The following is an 18,102-nucleotide window of genomic DNA, read 5'->3' on the forward strand; positions in this document are numbered from 1 at the left end:
CTGGAAGCAGTGCCTGGGCCAGTGCCTCGCTGCCCTGTGGCCGCCGCCGCTGGTTCTTGCTTTAGAACTGCTGCCTTGGCAGCTTTCACTTCTCATGTAGGCGAGTCCCAAGCTAATATTTATCCTCCAAAGTATCTTAACAATGCTAGAGTGCTGAGTATTTGGGGGGTACTTTATTAATCTTTGAAAGAGTTATTGTTACGTTGATAAACTGAGGCACTGTTTACAATAGCCAGATTGTGTTTGGACTTGCAGCCTTTAATTCTGCAGTTAGTTTTTGTTTGCAGATGGAATTGTTTTGGCTGTTCTTGTAAAGACTCCTTTGTTCGTGTGGGTTTTGTTTGTTGCCGGCCAGCACGGGGCGTGTGCCAGCGAGGGCAGCCTGGCCAGGGAGGGGTGCGCAATGCGGTCAGGTGTTTCCACTGCATGATTGGCAGACTTCTCGGGAATGCGGAATTGCGTACTTGAAGCCCCCAACTTTTTATGAGTTGTCGGTTTACAACTGAAGGCATCTCCTTCCAGAGGGAAGGCTGGCCTCCCTCATCAAAGACTTGCAACATATGTGAAAGAGCAAGTGGCAGATGTAAGAATGGGGTAGAGAGCATTGAGGTGTGGTCCGGAGGATTTCAGGTGTAAAGGAAAATTACACTGATAGCCAACTTGCTCCTTCAAACAGTCAGCTAGGAGTCTGTCCTGCGGAGGGTACTTTTTAGTAAAGCCAGACTTGTCCTGGCTCCCCTCCAGAACCGTTTCCTTCACCTGGCAGCCATCCTGAGCTTCTGAGTAGGCGGATGGGAGGCAAGGAAAGGGCGCTTGGCACGGTGGGGACGCAGCCAGGGCCCCGAGGCCACAGGGGCTCCCACGAGCATCGGCCCTTCCATCCCAAGCTGCGTGGGGGAAGGAGGCGAGAGGAGAACCAGCAGAACCTGGAGGTGGGTCCCAAAGAATGTGGGAGCCGTCACAGAGGTGGGGATCGTGGGGTGAAGGCTGGAGCTGGAAGGTCTGGAAGCCAGGCCCAGCTGAGCCTGTGGAGAGAAACTGTGCCCACAGGCTGGAGGCCAGGGTAGGGGCTGGGGCCTGGCTGGTCTGACCTTGAAGGGGACAGAGCAAGCTGAGGTGGGCTGCCCTGGAGGCTGGAGCCCTGGGACCCAGCAGCCTGGCAGTGAAATGTGCCTGGGGGCAGCAGGGACAGAGCCCGGGGCAGAGGATGCCCCCAGCAGGTCTGAGCAGCCCCGCTGTGCCCTGCAGTGCCGCCCACTCGCTTGCGGGTGCTTCTGTGCCCTGTTGAGACGTTAGCAAGGAGCCCAGCTTCCTCTCTGATCAGCTGACTGCATTGCGTTTTCCTGCTCACTCGCGGTTCCTCTATTTCCCCCACCTGCTTGCCTGCGCTGCCCCTGGGGGCTGTGGTCAGCAATCAGCTGCTGGTGGCCAGGGGGCGGAGGCCTGTCTGTCCTTCGGCCGACCGGCCGCCCGCCCCACCTCCACCTCCACCTCCACCTCCACCACAGGTGCTCACCCCCGTCTTGCCAGTGTCCTCGCGGGTTTCACAGACCGAGGAATCCCCGTTGGCTCAGTTGTTTGGGTTGCACTGAGATCCCTTCGGGGAAACCCACTGTCTCACTAGTGTGGCCTCAGCCCAGGCTCCCCACGTGCCGCGGGAGCTCAGTTCAGCTGCCTGGTGCTGGGGCTGTCGGGGGGCTGCTGCTGAGGCAGGTGCAAAAGTGTAAGGGTGTGTCCTGGAACTATCCGCAGATGAGAAGTGAACTGTATTTAAAACAGTGACTTATAAGCCAGGCATGGATGGTGGCATGCATCTGTAGTCCCAGCTGCTTGGGAGGCTGAGGCTGGAGGATTGATGGAGCCCAGAAGTTGGAGGTCACCCGTGAGCTGTGATTGAGCTGCTACATTCCAGCCTGGACCACATGGTGAGACCTTATCTCTTTTTTTTTTTTTTTTTTTTTTTTTTTTTTTTTTTTTTTGAGACGGAGTCTCACTCTGTTGCCCAGGCTGGAGTGCAGTGGCCGGATCTCAGCTCACTGCAAGCTCATCCTCCCGGGTTCACGCCATTCTCCTGCCTCAGCCTCCGAGTAGCTGGGACTACAGGCGCCCGCCACCTCGCCCGGCTAATTTTTTGTATTTTTTAGTAGAGACGGGGTTTCACTGGGTTAGCCAGGATGATCTCGATCTCCTGACCTCGTGATCCTCCCGTCTCAGCCTCCCAAAGTGCTGGGATTACAGGCTTGAGCCACCGTGCCCGGCCTACCTTATCTCTTAAAAAAATTTTTTTTGCACGTTGGGAGGCCGAGGCAGGTGGATCATGAGGTCAGGAGATTGAGACCATCCTGGCTAACACGGTGAAACCCCATCTCTACTAAAAAAGTACAAAAAAATTAGCCGGGCATAGTGACTGGCGGGCGCCTGTAGTCCCAGCTACTCTGGAGGCTGAGGCAGAAGAATGGTGTGAACCTGGGAGGCGGAGCTTGCAGTGAGCGGAGATCATGCCACTGCACTCCAGCCTGGGCAGCAGAACAAGACTGCGTTTCAAAAAAAAAAAAAAAAAAAAGTTTAAAGATAACACAATTTAAAGTTTTTTTTTAAGTAACAGGATTGACTTTTTGGTGAACTAATAGTATAATCTCAAACATACATTAATCGTGTTTATTTTAGCACATGTGGTATCTGTGATAAGCTTTCAGGTCTCACTGTCATTTGAAGTTCACATAAAGTAAATACGGTTTATTGATGAATTTGAGGACTCCATTGTGACCAAAGTAGCTTGGCTTAATTATTTTTCTAGGTTTAAACACTGTTATGTGTCAGCTTCATGAACCTTTGTCCAGCGTTTAGCAAGGTTTTAATAGTCCGGCAGGGATGAGTTGACATTTCTGCAATTAGTCTTGTTGGTGGCCCATGATGGTCCTTTCATTCCAGTCCTCACCGGACCCGAACCTGCCTTGTGTCCCCAGATGAGGAGGATTCTGATGAAGTTCGCCAGTGTCAGAGGATGCAGACAAAATGATGTCTGCCCACGTGTGGCCGGCGTGTGTGGCTTTGCATTGCCCATTGCCGTTGTGGCGCACCCGTCTGTAGAAGGTGGCACAGGCGCCTCACCGCTGTCCTGGGCATCCTTCAGAGCCTGGCTAGCAGGTGTCCGAGGGCTCTGCCTGCCTTCCCTTGCTGCTGGGAGCTTGCTGGAGGTGACGTCCTATGCTGGCTCGCAGGAGGCCATCCAATCCTGGAGGGCAGTGCTTAGGCTGGGGGGACGTCAGCACCTAGGAATTAATGAGTTGGAAAGGTACCCGTTGATGTATTCAGCTGAGGAGCCCACGTGAGGCGTTTGGTCGTGGGAGTCCAGCGCCGTCTGGGCCTCAGGCAGGGGGGATGCTGTAAACTACTCAGACAAGAAGTAGAGCTTCTGAGCCCGCGTGGGCCTGTGGCAGGCCGTGTCCTGTGGTCTCTTTCAGCCTGGAAAGAAGGGAAAAGAGCAGTGGACTCCTTTCTCCCTGGTAGGCTCAGTGCCTTGTAGTTGGGGCTAACTCATACCTGTGAGTACAGTGCTGTGCAGAGGCCTGGGCGACACTGGGGCAGAGTCCCAGTGAGGCCCCCACCAAGGATCCTGGAGGAATGAATAGCACCCGGGTTTCAAGAACATTTGGGAGGAACCTGCTGTTTTCCTGGGTAGGGTTATGGACCTGCCCCTTTCATGCCGATGCCAGATCAGGGAAGGCTTCTGTAGTGTTTCTGTACCAAATGGCTGAACCCAGCAGCACCTCAGTGCAGTCAGCTTTTCAGACTCATTCTCCCTGCTGAGCTCCAGGAGCTGCTCACGTCCCAAGTCTCTGTTGGAAGGTCTAGGCCATCTGAGATTCAGTAAGTCATCTTAAAACACTCCTGAATGTTATATCATGTATCCAGACTTGTGTGATGTTGGACAGGGAACCAGAAAATCTGTTTTTAAAGGTAATTTATTGTTGGTTTGTTTGTTTTAATTAAAAGTAAATTTGGCCAGGCGAGGTGGCTCACACTTGTAATCCCAGCAATTTGCGAGGCTGAGGAGGGAGGATCGATCCCTTAAGCCCAGGAGTTCAAGGCCAGCCTGGGCAGCATAGTGAGATCCCATCTCAAACAATCAGCTAGGTGTGGTGGCACATACCTGTAGTCCCAGCTTCTTGGGAGACTGAAGTGGGAGGATTGCCTGAGCCCAGAAGGTGGAGGCTGCAGTCATCTGTGATTGAGCCACTGCACTCCAGCCTGGGTGACAGAGCAAGATCCCGTCGCAAAAAAAAAAAAAGTAAAGTTTAGGTGCTGTAGGAGCAGACAGACTCTATGAAACATGCAGAAATAACACCTTTTTATCTGCATCCATACCTTTCTAAAGAACTCATTGTGATCATAATGTACACTTGATTTATAACCCGCTTAAACTTAATAATGGGTGAGTATATTTGCATGTCAACAAATTGTCGTTCATCATGATTTTTATGTGGATGTGCCATACTTTATTTTACCAATCTTTTTTGGACATTTAAGGTGTAGTAAGCATTGCTCTGTAGTGTTTTGTGTTTGTTTTTTTGTTTTGTTTTGTTTTTGAGACGGGGTCTCACTATATTGTCCAGGCTAGAGCACGTCACCTATTCACAGGTGGAGTCATGGTTCACTGCAGCCCCGAATTCCAGGGCTCTGGAATCCTCCTGCTTCAGCCAACTGAATAGCTGGGACCACAGGAGCATGCCACCAAGCCTGGCTTCCTGTGGCTTTGTTTTCTTATGATAAGTTCTAAAGGGTGAAATTTTGGGATCAAAAGTTGTACTCATTTTAAGTTTTTGATACGTATTAACCAGGACTCCAATTTTTAAGAAGTCATTTTTGTTGACTTCGGGACTGTCCCAATTAATTCCATAGGTGATATTGTTTATCTTGAACGTGGCTGCTGTCCATAATCCCAAGAAAATGCTTGGTTCTGAACAGCTGACTTTTCCAGATAAACGAGGGGCTACTCACTGAACTATAGACTGACTTTCCTCATCACAGAAAATGGGGGACCACGAGGTTATGGGACGACTCCTGTCTCGTAGAGGAGGGGAGATATTCCGTGGGTTTTTAGTCGAAGCCCCAGTGTGGTTGGGGGAATTCAGAGCTGGCTCTCGCTGACACCACCTCCTCTAGAGTTGTCCAGCCACTTCCCTGCATGGAGACAGGAAAGCACGAGAGGAAGTGACCGTTCTGCCCTCGCTCCTGTCTCCCATCTGCAGTGGCTCTCTGAACTGGAATGCCCCTGAGGCCCCCTTTTCCTTGTGGGGAACCCCTATTGTGAGTTGACACGAGGGGTCCACGAGAAAGTAGAAGGGCTTTGCAATGGGCCACAGAGCATCATGAGATACCCTGTTGGAAGTGTCGTCTTGAGCCCATGTTTTTAGTGGCTCAGCCGTGCCATGCCATCCAGTAAGTAGCAGAGGTGACCCATTCTGTCCCTCGAGGTGGCTGGCCTTCAGCCTTACTTTCAGGCAGAGCCCCTGGTATTGAGGAGAGTGAAGGGGAGAGGGTCCCATGGTAGTTTTGTTGTTTTCTTGGTCTTAGAAAGTAGGAATAAATCTAGCCCCAGGCTAAGGCCATATGTAAGTTTTCGTCCGTCACCCATACTTTAGTTTTTTTTTTTTTTTTTTTTGATCCCGGGTTTGAGCGATTCTCCTGCCTCAGCCTCCCGAGTACCGGGGATTGCAGGCTCCCGCCTCCACGCTTGGCTAATTTTTGTATTTTTAACAGAGACTGAGTTTTACCGTGTTGGCCAGGCTGGTCTTGAACTGTTGACCTTGGGTGATCCACCCACCTTGGCATCCCAAAGTGCTGGGATTACAGGCGTGAAATACCACACCTGGCCCAAGCTGTATTTTTTTTTTTTTTTTTTTGAGACGGAGTCTCGCTCTGTCGCCCAGGCTGGAGTGCAGTGGCATGATCTTGGCTCACTGCAAACTACGCCTCCCGGGTTCACACCATTCTCCTGCCTCAGCCTCCCGAGTAGCTGGGACTACAGGCGCCCGCCATCATGCCCGGCTAATTTTTTGTATTTTTAGTAGAGACGAGGTTTCACCGTGTTAGCCAGAATGGTCTCCATCTCCTGACCTCGTGATCCGCCCGCCTCAGCCTCCAAAAGTGCTGGGATTACAGGCGTGAGCCACCGCGCCTGGCTCAAACTTTACGTATTTTTAAAAAACGAGCTTTGACTTTAACATTTCCGAAATATCCATCATACTTCCCTTCAAACACACGGACGTCGTGTGTCCTGAGTGCACACCATAATTGAAAGAGCTCTGTATCATTGGACAGTTAGCCGTTTGCGGTTTTCACTTTTGTAGCACTGCGTTCACTAATTTTCTGCTTGCGGATAAGTTCAGGACCTGGAAACCACTTTGATTTGACTTGATTTTACATGGAAGTACCATCAAAAGGTCTAATTCCATCTTGGCAGTCATTAGTGGTATCCCTAAATTGTGCCCTGTCTGTGAGGTCAGTGCTTGATTATATGTGTGTGATGTGAGGGTTTCTGCTTCCATGTTTTGATACCATTTAGCTGCTTTGCCTGCTGTCAGGAACACGCGACCTGCCTCTCCCACGCTGCGCGTGACAGGCTGAGTTTATTTCTACCTGGGTTTGCTCCTAAAGTAACCGAGACTCAGAGGAGACCTAGTTTATCCTAGGACTTATGGGCATTTCAGGTCGATACTGGCGCCTGATTTTCCTGAGTTTCCCAGCTGAGATTTCAGGGGCTGCACAGGCTAGAAGCATGCCACCGTTTCCATGGCAGCCAAAGCGTCCTTGGGACCCTGGCGCACACACCAGGTCAGTGCTTGAGTGTTTGGGAAGAAGGGCACACCCCTCATTGCCTCTTAATTGAAAATGCAAAAACCTAGTCAGCTGATCGTGCAAATCAAGGAGACTATATATAGGTAAGAAGGGAGATGAGCAAAACTTTGTTCTAGCAGAAACTCAGCGGTGCAGGGGATATTGTCTTTTGGGGGCCGCGTGTCCTTGTTTTCGTGTGATTTCCTCTTAAATGAGCTTTTCTCGCGTGTTTGCTACGTGTCGGACACTGCATCTTCTTCCTGTTGATATTTAGGTAACGGTTTGTTTTAGTAGATGAAGAGGGATTCTGTTTAAAAAGGTGTCTTATTTCAAATCGTAACGCCTTAACCCTTAAATTTTAGAAAGTGGAGTAGTAATTGGAGTATTTACTACCATGTAAATTGTCACTAGCCTTTGCCTGTTTAAGTACACTGTTGTGTTTACTTTATGTCTGGTGTTGTGGAGGGAAGGGGGAAAGCTGGGGGGCCTGTTGGAACTCAGCTCCAGGCAGCCCTGGCGGGGAGGCTGTTTGACCGATGTGCGTAGGACACCACCACTGAGGGGCAGCGGGCAGAGGTTATAGCAGGAGTGGGGTTGAGGGCCTGAGGGTTGCAGGGGCCATGTGGCAAGGGCCCTGTGGTTGGGCTGGGCTGGCAGGCTCTCCGGAAGGGCTTGGGGAGCCAGGTGGGACCCCGTGAGATGAGGAATGGCTGGTCTGACTCGGTGTTGTAAAGGACTACCCGGTTCACAGTACTGAGAGCGGGCACTGAGGGTAAGGGTGGAAGCTGTGAATCCAGTCGTGACCCTCCTGTGGTAGCCCGGGCGGGAGATGCACTGGCGTGGAAGTGGAGAAGGTAGGAGGGGAGGTTCTGGGTGCACTGGCAGAGCCCGGTCTGTGAGATCAGCCGTAGCGTGTGAGCTGGTGAAAACCTCACACATCACTTCCTGTTCAGATTTTGGCTTTAGTGTATTTTGGGGACTGTCCTTACCTGCGTCAGCAGGCTTCATAATCGTGATTCTAAACTGATGAATTTCTGATTAGAATATGGCAACCAAGAAGACTGCATTTCCTGTCTCTATATGGTTCTTGAAGATCAGGAAGGTCAATGAAAATGACAATTTTTGAAAGAGACCCTTTCAGCTCAGCCTGCCTGTGTGTTGGGTGCACACATGAGTGCATGTGTGTGTACGCAGGTGTGTGTTGTGTGCACGTGTGTGAGTGCATGTGCATGGTGTGTTGCACGTGTGTGTGTGTACACAGGTGTGTTGCACATGCGAGTTTGAGTGCGTGTTGCGTGCACACGTGTGTGAGTGCATGTGTGTATGCAGGTGTGTTGTACACGTGGGTGTGAGTGCGTGTGTGCAGGTGTGTTGCATGCGTGTGTGCATGTGTGTACACAGGTGTGTTGCACACGCGGGTGAGTGCATGTGTGTACGCAGGTGTGTTGCACATGTGGGTGTGAGTGCATGTGTATGCAGGTGTTTTGCGTGCACACGTGTGTGCATGTGTGTGTACGCAGGTGTGTTGCACACGTGGGTGTGAGTGCATGTGTGTGTACACGTAGGTGTGTTGCATGCACACGTGTGTGTGCATGTGTGTATGCAGGTGTGGGTTGTGTGTGCACGTGTGTGAGTGCAGGTGTGTGTTGCACACGCGGGTATGAGTGCATGTATTTGTATGCAGGTGTGTTGCATGCACACGTGTGAGTGTAGGTGTTGCATACGCGGGTGTGAGTGCATGTGTGTACGCAGGTGTGTGTTGCATGCACACGTGTGTGAGTGCATGTGTGTGCAGATGTGTGGCACACGTGGGTGTGCATGCATGTGTGTATACAGGTGTGTTGCGTGCACATGTGTGAGTGCAGGTGTGTTGCAAATGTGTGTAAGTGCGTGTATGTAGGTGTGTGTTGCATGCACGGGTGTGTGCATGTGTGTATGCAGGTGTGTGTTGCTTGCACACGTGAGTGCATGTGTGTGTACACAGGTGTGGGGCACATGTGGGTGTGAGTGCATGTGTATGCAGGTGTGTGTTGCGTGCACAGGTGTGTGATTGCAGGTGTGTGTACACAGGTATGTGTTGCACATGCAGGTGTGAGTGCGTGTGTGTGCACAGGTGTGGTGCACACTCAGGTGTGAGTGCATGTGTGTGCACAGGTGTGTTGCACACGTGGGTGTGAGTGCATGTGTGTGTACGCAGGTGTGTGTCGCGTGCACGTGTGTGAGTGCATGTGTGTGTCTACACAGGTGTGTTGCACATACGGATGTGAGTGCATGTGTGTGCACAGGTGTGTTGCACACGCGGGTGTGAGTGCATGTGTGTGCACGCAGGTGTGTGTTGCATGCGTGTGTGAGTGCATGTGTGTGTAGCTGTGTGTTGCATGCACACTTGTGTATATATACTCAGTGTCTGTCCTGTGCTGTGTCAGTGCTGGGGTGGTGTCAGGAAGCGTGTTGGTGAACTGCGGCTTACCCCCACACCCACGACCATATCTGTGAGCATGGCTTCCCCCTGCCCCCCGCCGCCCTCGCATCGCCAGTTGTTTGGGGGATAGAACAGTGTCTACTGGAGGAGAACTGAGCTTCCCTGTCCCATTCTAAAATGGGGTCAGGAAGGGGATTACCCTGATGCCTGCTCCCATTGGATCCACCCACAGCCTCTCGAGGTAGAGGCAGGCACCCCGTTGTCCAGCTGTGTGTGGCCTTTCTGAATGATGTGGTTCTTGGGCATTTGAGCCAGTTGCCAGCCATGTGCCCTGCCCCACAGGTCCTGGGAGTTTCTGGTAAGATTCCACAGCTGTTGGTAAGTCTGAGGTTTGCCTTTGCAGATGGAAAAATGGCTTCCAGAATTGAGTGTGGTGCCAGCCAGGAGAGCCCAGGAGTTGTGAGGTGATGTTCTAGCCTGTGGGGCAGGGGCCTTGCCACCAGCGTCCTGCAGTTGGCTGTGACGTCACCAGCAGGAAGGTTATCTTCTCCAGGAAGTCTTTGGGCGCTCTTCTAGTGAGCTCAGTTGCCAGTGGATTTCTCAGCCATAATGTGTGGGGTTAGCCCCGTGTGCTGGGCTCCGGAGGGGTGCGAGCGTTCTGGCTCGTCAGTGACTATGAGAATAGCGTTATTGGTGTCAGTCAGAGCCTTTGTGGGAACAGCGCCGTTGTGGGTCCTTTACTCCGGCTTGGCGTTAGCACCCAAGATGCTTCCTTTGCTCATTTTCAGGTCGTTCTGAGTCCTTGTCTTGCCAGGCCATGTTCTCTTCAGGAATCTTGCAGTGGCTGGGGAGACACAAGCACAAGACTGACTAGACATGGAAGTACGAGCTGGTCGAGCTGGTGCTGGGGCCGTGGGGACCCAGAGGGAGTCCACCTTTTGTCATGGGGCCCAGGGAGCCCCGTGGGCCGGGGGAAGGGCCTTTCGGTATGTGCAGTTTACTGTTGAGAAAGCAGGCCCAGCAGAGGGAAATGAGTTTGCACCAGGCCTCCAGGAGGTCTGGGCGAGTCTGTGAGGTCACGCGGGCATCAGACACAGGACAGAGGCTCTGTCGCCCAAGTTGGAGGGCAGCGGTGCAATCCTGGCTCACTGTAGCCTCCACCTCTTGGTCTCAAGTGGTTCTCCCACCTCGGTCTCCTGAGTAGCTGGGACTACAGCTGTGTGCCACCAGACCTGGCTAATTTTTTTTTTTTTTGGTAGAGATGGGGTTTTGCCATGTTGCCCAGGCTGGTCTGGAACTCCTGAGCTCAGGCGATCCTCCTGTGTCAGCCTCCCAAAGTGTTGGGATTACAGGCGTGAGCTACTGCACCTAGCCTGTTTGTTTAATGCATTTATTTATGTAGAGATGGGGTCTCGCTATGTTGCCCAGGGTGGTCTTAAACTCCTGACCCCAAGCAATCCTCCCTCAGCCTCCCAAAGTGCTGGGATTGTAGTGGTGAGCCACCACACTCTGGTTTTCTTTATTAATGGAGTAATTATGGGTTGGTCTGGTCTTCTGCCTTTTGCACTTAGGGATTCATTTCTTTTAAAGACCATGTGGGTGCCTGTGCTGGGTGTGTGCTGGACCCAGAGGTAGTCCAAGCACACTGTGCTCTCAGGGTCTGTGGGGCAGGAGGCAAGGTCTGCAAGCAGGCGTGAAAAGGGGCAGGGCAGGGGTCTGGAGGAGGCAGGAGGAGCCAGGGCACTGTCTCGGCCTTGGGCCAGGCCACTCTGTATGGTCAGCAGAGAAGTGTAGGGGAAGGCATGCTCAGGGCATGGGCACTGGGCTGCTTCTGCTGTGGGGATGCCAGCCATAGACATGCTGTGGCCATACGGTGTCCACTCACTCCCGGGGGCCCTTCCAGAATTTCCTCGATTCAGTTTCTTCATACTTAGGGTATTTTATAAAGACACGCACAAATGTACAGACACAGACAGATATAGATCCAGAGATGCAGAGACAGACACACATGGACACAGACACACGTACACATACCCACACAGACTTAACACACACAGGCACACAGAGGCAGACACACGGACACACCCACACACCCCCCCCCCGACACAGACACACAGGTATTGACACACAGACAAACCCACACATACACCCACACACACACATAGGCAGACATCGACACACACACACACCCCCCGCACGTACACAGACACATAGGCAGACATCGACACTCACACACACACACACACACACCCCTGGCCTCTGCCCACTCCCCTGTGCCGCTGGAGGTTCACAGCACGCTCTGATTGAAAGGAGAGCAGAGAAGAAGGATGTGTGGTCTGCTGTGCGTCCTTTTCAGTTTCTGAAGTGCCCTGACTTGTGGCACAAAACACACAAAGAGGGTTATCGGAAGATGTAAAGCACAATTAAGCTTTAGATCATTCATTTCTAGAGTGTTGGGGTGTTGTTCTAACTGGGATACTCTGAGGGTAAAAGGGGGGACACAGTAGCCGCCCCGCCAGGGTGACAGCGCAGCCTGGAGCTGTTGGCGTGAGGCAGTGCTCGTGACGTCCCCTCTGCCGCGTGTGACTCAGGAGTGGCCGTGGTGCAGACTCTTGGTCTCTGATCCAGTGGGTCTGGGGGGAGCCCCAGAACCTGCAGTTAGGGAAGCCGCTCGACACTGGTCCACGTGAGGTGCTGAGTATTTGAAGGACGCCAGATGTCACATGGCCTCATTGAAACTGGTATGAACTTTGTATTTCTTTAGCCCACGTGTCTTGGGCTAGAGGCTCCTTGTGTGATGAGAGGCCGCCAAGCTGGGTTTCTACAGGCGATGCATAGCACACCTGGAGATGGGCGCCTCCGCGATTGGGCACTCTCAGGTGTAAGCAGGTGGCACAGAAAGCTTCCCCAAGTGCACGGCGGTCAGCATGGGTGCCCCTTAATTCCTTTCTCATGAAGGGTTTTGGTTTCTTCCTAACCCTGGACAACAGGGGATTATCAGGAGTTTTTGATTGCCTTATTTATTTATGTAAATACAAGGACACAACATTGAAAATCAACAAACTTTACTTTCTAGAGCAGTTTTTTTTTTTTTTTTTTTTTTTTGAGACGGAGTCTGGCTCTGCCGCCCAGGCTGGAGTGCAGTGACCGGATCTCAGCTCACTGCAAGCTCCGCCTCCCGGGTTCACGCCATTCTCCTGCCTCAGCCTCCCGAGTAGTTGGGACTACAGGCGCCCACCACCTCGCCCGGCTAATTTTTTGTATTTTTTAGTAGAGACGGGGTTTCACCGTGTCAACCAGCATGGTCACGATCTCCTGACCTCGTGATCTGCCCGTCTCGGCCTCCCAAAGTGCTGGGATTACAGGCTTGAGCCACCGCGCCTGGCCAGCAGTTTTAAGTTCACAACAAAATTGAGAGGAAGATAACAGATTTCCCGTGTGCCCCTGCCCCCACTCCCAGCCTCCCCCAGTGTCCATGTCACCGGCCAGAGTGGGACATTGATTACGGTGGATGAGCCTGCAGTGACACGTCTCTGCCACACCAGTGCGGAGGTCACGTCAGGGTCTCCACTCTGGGCGCTGCAGCTCCAGTAGGCTGGCAAATGCATAGTGACATGTGTCTGCCATTAGAGTGCCATACAGAGCAGTTCCACTGCCCCGACACCCTCCTCCGCCTCTCTTCCTCCCCAGGCCCTGGTCACCGCTGCTCCTTTTACTGTGTCCTTAGTTTTGCCACTTCCAGAAAGTCGTCTGGTTGGAATCATGCAGTTGGAAAAGCCGTTTCAGAGTGCCTTCTTTCCCTTAGAAATACGCATTCAGGGTGCCCGCGCATCTTTTCATGCATGGCTTCAGAGCTCATTTCCGTTTAGCGGCGAATGACATTCCATCGTCTGGATGTTCCACGGTTTATTCAGTCACCTATGCAAGGACGTCTTGGGTGCTTCCAAGTTTTGGTGATGATGAATAAAGTGGCTGTCACATCTGACAGCCGCACAGGCTTTTGTGTGGACATAAGTTCTCAGCTTTGTTTGGTAAATACCAAGGAACTTGGTTGCCGGATGGCATGGTTGAAAGTATGTTTGGTTTTGTGAGAAGTGGTCAAAGTGTCTTTCGGAGTGGTTGTGGCATTTTACATTTCTGCCAGCAGTGAGCGAGCGTTCCTGCCCGACATCCTCTCCTGCGTTTGCTGTTGTCGGTGCTCTAAGCCTTGGCCGTTCTGATAGGTGTGTGGTGGCACCGCGGCTACAGCCGCTTGAGGACCTCGGGTGTGGAGCATCTTTCCATATGCTCATTTGCTGTCTGTGTATCATCTTTGGTGAGGTGTCTTCAGACTTTTTGCCATCTTTTCCCCCACATAGCAAAAGATCATTTATTGGCTCTTGTTCTTCCAGCTCTTTGCTATGAAACTGAGCATACACTACTCTGTAAGCCTCAAAATCCAACACATCACGTGCATCATACTTTCTATAATGAGAATCCATCTCACACAGTGTAAAGCTACTGCACTGCCTCAAAACTGCAATTCCCCGGCACTGTCCGGCATCATCAAGTAGTCAGAGCATTCTTGCCCGCACAGGGCTTCTGTGAACTCTGCAGGCACACATGTGCACAGTCGCACGCTCACTGGTGAGCCTGCCTCCCTCCCACAGCATCTCCACTCCAGTGCAGGAGCCTGGACTGTCAAACCGTATAGCCATGCAGGCCCCGCGGGACACGGCAGCATGTGGTCTGCAGGCTTCCCAGAGCTGCTGCCCTGGCATCGTTCCTGAAGGACAGCAGTGAAGCTGCTGAGGCCAAGGGAAGGCCAGAGTCCAAGGAAGGCTGTGGAAGTGTCACCAACGTCTCCTGGCTTGTGGTGAATGCAGCACTTGCTTTATGTGCACACCGATCTGGCCGTTCACAGGCAGGTCACCTTCCCCGTCCTGCTAGCCCCCACAGTTCAGGGGCCTGCCCACAGCTGTCCTGGGGCTCCCTTGCTGTGTCGTGTTGCTTGACTATGTGCCTACTCCGAGTCCAGTATAGCTCAAGACAGCTTGCCAGGCCAGGGTACCACAAATTGTTAGAAAATTAATATTTCCTTCATTTCAATATCTTAATGGTAGAGTGATGGCGAACATTTGTGGGAATACGGCACTTCAATATCTGGGTCCTCTTGTTAGGTCCGTTTTGGAAATTTCCGCCCTTCCAGCACACACTGCTTCCAGTCTTTGCCACTCGGAATGCCCCACACTTCCCGCCCAGCCAGGCACGTGCCAAATACACGGGGGGAGGAACTTGTAGAAGCGCTCATTTTCTTTTCGTTGAGTTTTAAGGACTCTTTGTATATTTTGGATGCCAGTCTTTTATCAGATAATGTCTTTTGCAAATACTTCTACCCCATTTGTGGCTTGTCATCATCTCTTGACACACACTGGTTTTGTGTTGGAAGTCAGTGGGATTTCTCACAAGCTTTTCAGGAAATAGCCTTAGAAGCAGAATTGCCAATGCTGCTATTAGTGTTCCTCTCCATGGCCATCTGGAGAGGCAGGAAGACACGTGCTGGCCGTGACTGGGGGAACTGCACTGGTGAAGATGGAACGGGGCCGTCTGAGGCTGATGGTAGTAGTGGGTTTGTCTGACTATGGGTGCCCCTACTCATGCCTGTTTCTAGGTGGTGGGTGCAGAAAACACACAGCTGTTCCGTGAGCTGGCCCCCATCAGCATGTGCCACCCACAGGCGGTGCCTGCACCCCACGGCGTCAGGCCCATGCATACATGTACATGCGCTTCGTGTGTAGGGCTGTGAAAGGAGCAGCGCATGTTTGTGGTCACCGTGCGGACGTGTGTTGTCCGGACTCGCTAGACCACTTCCCGGGAAGCGTGGCTCGTGGAATTCTCCTGTCGCTGTTGAACGCTGGTACTGTGCTGTAGATCTGAAAGTTTGACCCAAGCTTGAGATGTGTGTCAGCAGCAACTCTCCAGTTACCTTTTTGGTGAAATGTAAGTTGACAGCCAGCTTTTCCACTCAGCAAATTGTAGGAAGTCATGTGTTTTGGCATCAGTTACCCTTAAATTAGAAACAGGACAATAGAGGAAGTTGTTGATTGGAACAATTGTAGTTTCGCTTGTCTGAGTGCATCTGCGAATCATAACAAAATTGTTGTCACCGATTGCCCCGACAATCGCTGGAACAGGCTCCAAAGGGAAGCTTGCTTTTCTATGCTAGGAAAAATCTGCCCGAAAAGTTGCACTTTTCTTTTGAACATAAGATACCAGAACAGGTCACAACTTAACTTTTGAGCTTCTCTGCATTTAAAGCAGCTGAGGCGGCGGCGGCTCTCAGGGGTATAGGATTGCCTGTGCTGGGGGAAGGAGGGGCGTGACATCATGCCTCGGTAGGCCGTTTTCAGCTCAGTACTGAGAAGAATCATTTTCCTGTTTTCAGATAATGCTCTCGTGCTTATAGAAAATAGTTTCCTTACAGAAAACAATTTGCTTGCTCTAAGAAAGTGACCTCATGGCTGTAGTTTGCTGGGCGTTGGACTGGTTTTATGGTGTCTGATTGCCCCCGCTCAGTGTGAAAACACACCCTGCACTGGTGCCCGGCCCCTCCCTGCACACTCCTCCCTTCTCTTCTCAGAGCTGCTTTCCTTTCATTTCTTGTGAGGCCCTAGAGATGAAGTGACTGGGGGAGGCCGTGAAGGGAAGGATTTCAAACTGCCTCAGAGGCTTCGTGTTCAGGAAATATGCACCACATGGGCCCTTGTTCCAATCCCAGCGAGGGCTGTGGGTGAGGAGGACCAGAGGGCCTAGAGGTGTCCACTGCTATCTCTCAGGAAATGGACCATCACATCCAAACATGTGTCCATGAACTTTGGAAATACGGTCCATCTTTAAGTGGGGGGCTGTGCATACTTTGGTAATGGTTTGGTAGACTTGCTAATTTGATTATATTCTTTTTTTTGTCCATTCTCGCTCAGACAACAAAAGAATTAGATTGTAAACTGAAAATATAAGAATGAATAGCCTTAATTAGATGGGAAGGGACACAGGGGCCTTTCCAGCATGATAGACGGGTTCTGTCTTGATAGGAATGTGTTGAAACTGTCTGAGTAGTACATTCTCACTGCATGTAAATTATACCTGACTTCGTAAACAACACTTACCAGCTGTCATGATCTAGCCAGTTAGAGAACATAAGGGCAGAGGAAATCCCATTTGCAGTGACCATGACAAAGGTTAATTAGGAGAAAACGTGGAAGACCGTGGAAGGGCTGCTTTTAAGTTCTCCCCAAAGGCGCTAGGGAGGACGTGGACAGGTGCAGGAGCGCTGTTGTTCTTGGAGAGAACAACTCAGCAGCCTGAGGATATCGGCTCCCCCCAGGCTAGTTTATAACATTAATGGAATCTCAATAAAAATACCAACAAAGACTTTTTTCCCAGAGCGAATCAGTCTGTTCTTAAAGTTCATAAAGTTCATGTGCTCATGAAGTTCTTGGCAATAAACATGAGAGAATTACTAGGACAGCGCTGATGGGGGAGAAGCAGCAACATCAGGACCCTCCCCTCCCCCAGCAGAGGTCGAGATGTCCCGACAGCCTCTCTGCCTCCCGCAGCTAGGTAGACAGGCACACGGGTGGGACAGATTGCAGCCTTGAGAAACGGAGACGCGCACGTCGACATTTGGTGTGTGCAAAAGAGCAGTCCCAGGGCTGGCAGTGGACTCTCAGATCAATCATACTGCGACACCCAGAGGGCCACTGGGAGACGCAAAGTGGCTGCTAACTCACACCACACTCGAGCATATGGATCTGAGGCCTCACAGGGACCCACATAGTTTTCCACTGGGAGCTGTCATCTGGGTTGAACATTCAATAGCCTGTTACATGGATTTCCTGACCAAGACATGTTCTTGTGTTCTTAAACGTATCAGAATTTGCTAGTACCTTTCCCATGGGCTGCGGGCCCAGTAACCTGTCCTTCAGCCTTGGCCCTTTAACTGAAGAAATGCTCATGCTGGTGCTTCCGGCACCAACCCGGAGGCCACCAGCTCTCCTTTCAGAGTGGCCAGTGCTGGGGCCGGGTCACCATGGCCTTCCCTGTGTGCTGTCCCCTGCAGTTCCACCCGCTAGATCTTTCGGTATTGACTAGGTGATATGACCTTTAACTAACTAACTTTCTTCTCTTCTCTTCTCTTCTCTTCTCTTCTCTTCTCTTCTCTTCTCTTCTCTTCTCTTCTCTTCTCTTCTCTTCTCTTCTCTTCTCTTTTCTTTTCTTTCTTTCTTTTCTTTTCTTTCTTTCTTTCTTTCTTTCTTTCTTTCTTTCTTTCTTTCTTTCTTTCTTTCTTTCTTTCTTTCCCTCTCTCTCTCTCTTTCTCTTTCTCTTTCTCTTTCTCTTTCTCTTTCTTTCTTTCTGTCTTTCCTTTCAAGACGGAGTGTTGCTGTGTCACCCAGGCTGGAGTACGGGGGCGCAGTTTCGGCTCACTGCAACCTCTGCCTCCCGGGTCAAGTGATTCTCCTGTTTCAGCCTCCCCAGTAGCTGGGATTACAGGCACATGCTACCATGCCCAGCTAATTTTTTTTTTTTGTTTGTTTGTTTTAAGTAGAGATGGCGTTTCACCATGCTGACCAGGATGGTCTTGATCTCCTGATCTCGTGATTCACCTGCCTCAGCCTCCCAAAGTGCTGGAATTACAGGCGTGAGTCACTGCACCCGGCCATGACCCTTGATTCTAAGTACAACACTTAAACTTTATTTTTAAATTATTTCCTGACTTCTCCTAAAATGCTTACAGAATCCCCAGGGCTTTGCAGAAATAAAATGTTTGGAAGCACCAGCTGCACCAGGTGGCATCCTGCTGT

General features: G+C 51.3%; 1 protein-coding gene and 1 pseudogene across 5 annotated transcripts in view; both read left to right on the plus strand.

Annotated features, from left to right (window-relative positions):
• LOC126961749 (uncharacterized) overlaps positions 1-18,102 on the plus strand; it is a 191,613-nt pseudogene that overhangs the window by 120,923 nt on the left and 52,588 nt on the right. The window lies entirely within an intron of this gene.
• SLC45A4 (solute carrier family 45 member 4) overlaps positions 1-18,102 on the plus strand; it is a 98,899-nt gene that overhangs the window by 28,209 nt on the left and 52,588 nt on the right. The window contains exon 1 of one of the 4 annotated variants that reach the window (XM_050802387.1): positions 7-932. The exons of the other annotated variants lie outside the window; for them this stretch is intronic. The gene's annotated coding sequence lies outside the window, so the exon portion shown is untranslated. Of the gene's footprint in view, positions 1-6; positions 933-18,102 lie in introns of those variants that run through there. 4 annotated transcript variants of the gene reach the window in all.

This window comes from Macaca thibetana, chromosome 8 (genome assembly GCF_024542745.1).
Source record: "Macaca thibetana thibetana isolate TM-01 chromosome 8, ASM2454274v1, whole genome shotgun sequence".
Lineage (NCBI taxonomy): Eukaryota > Metazoa > Chordata > Mammalia > Primates > Cercopithecidae > Macaca > Macaca thibetana.